This window comes from Etheostoma cragini, chromosome 4, assembly GCF_013103735.1.
Source record: "Etheostoma cragini isolate CJK2018 chromosome 4, CSU_Ecrag_1.0, whole genome shotgun sequence".
NCBI classification, from domain to species: domain Eukaryota; kingdom Metazoa; phylum Chordata; class Actinopteri; order Perciformes; family Percidae; genus Etheostoma; species Etheostoma cragini.
Genome location: NC_048410.1, coordinates 1,528,286 through 1,530,091, shown reverse-complemented (window position 1 = coordinate 1,530,091; position 1,806 = coordinate 1,528,286). Strand labels below are relative to the sequence as shown.

The 1,806-nt window shown below is 34.6% G+C and overlaps 1 protein-coding gene across 1 annotated transcript in view; it reads right to left on the bottom strand.

Moving 5' to 3' along the window:
• Positions 1-1,806, bottom strand: part of LOC117943382 (transcription factor SOX-13-like) — a 48,293-nt gene that overhangs the window by 45,370 nt on the left and 1,117 nt on the right. The window lies entirely within an intron of this gene.

Below are 1,806 nucleotides of genomic sequence, written 5' to 3'. Positions count from 1 at the left end.
AGTCTGTGATTATCATCAACATCCATTCCTTTAATTTTAGTCTCAACAATTCCTAATTTCTGCTTTTCTAACTCAAACTTTAGGTATACTTTCCTGTAAATGAGGTTTATTGACCATAAATTCCCCAAAAATAACTTTAAAACTAAAGTTAATAAGTTAGCGTTACGCAGTGTTTCACGTCAAAAAGTGACAAAAAACGTAAGAAAAAGTGAAAAAAATGAATAGAAATCGTCAAAAAAAAAATTGTTGATTTTCAATTTTGACGGGAAGACAACACGAGGGTTGAGTCACAGGGTCGAAGAGAAAGACCTTTACCACCTTTGTCCTAACAGAAGCCGGTGTTCAGACTCTTAATTCATAACCGACACCACAGCACGTTGCATCACACCAACACGCAGCTCCGCAGAATCTATCAGAATCTCCCAGAAGCAAAGGCGACATAATAAAAAGACTGAAAACAGAAGCAGAAGATGCTCACGTTTGTAAAAGCAAAAAAGAGAAATGCTGCCATTGTTGCTTAGAAATTGACAAATGAGTCGCGGGTTAACTTTCTTTTCATTGATTCATCAACAATCAGCAACACTGAGGGTCTGCTGACAAAGTTAGCAGCACATTGTCTACTCCAAACTCTTAAAACAACTAAATACTGTAATACTGTAGCAGAGAAGGATTGTAAAAACTGGAAAGACTGTTACGTTGCTTTATTTTGCAATATAACAGGCATTATTTAACACAAAAAGCCCAAAATTTGAAATTAAACTACTTTCTTCGATGCATTTGACGATGAATTTGCGTCTAACATATGTCTGTGTAAATGTATTACTGCTTATGTATCTTAACTGGATATTATTCATGCCTTTTTTGTAGCGTGTGGCTGTCTTAGCGTTGTGTTTATATATATATATATATATATATATATATATATATATATATATATATATATATATATATATATATATATATATATATATAAAATATATATTATATTATATATATATTGTGTGTATGTAAGATCTGGTTATATAAAAAAGAAAGCGGAATTTAGCACTCAATCAGGGCTGGGCTATTTGGAGATAAAAATTATTAAAATATTAAAAGTTTCACAAATATATGCAAAAATTACATTTAAAAAACAGTCCAACAGTCCAAAAACAGAGAAAAAGCAGCAAATCGTCCACTGAAGAAGAAGTTTAGAAGTTTCCTCAAAAAAGTCAATGAATTGTTTCAGCTAAAAAGTTAAATAATTCACCACTAAGTCATTTATTTATAAGAAGTATATATATATATACTGTACATACACAAATACTTTATGTAAAGTAAGCAGAGAAATAAGTAAATCGCATGAGATAAATAATGAAAAGTTGAAGTTTCTGTCAGAGATGTCACAAGAGCATAACAATGTCACCTGTTAGCGAGTTTATCAGTCAGTCAGTCAGTCAGTCAGAAGTCAGTCAGTCAGTCAGTCAGTCAATCAAAAGTCAGTCAGTCAGTCAACCAGTCAGAAGTCAGTCAACCAGTCAGAAGTCAGTCGACCAGTCAGCCAGTCAGTCAGTCAATCAAAAGTCAGTCAGTCAGTCAGTCAATCAAAAGTCAGTCAGTCAGTCAACCAGTCAGAAGTCAGTCGACCAGTCAGCCAGTCAGTCAGTCGACCAGTCAGCCAGTCAGTCAGTCAATCAAAAGTCAGTCAGTCAGTCAGTCAGTCAACCAGTCAGAAGTCAGTCGACCAGTCAGGCAGTCAGTCAGTCAATCAAAAGTTAGTCAGTCAGTCAATCAGAAGCCAGTCAGTCAGTCAGTCAGTCAGTCAGT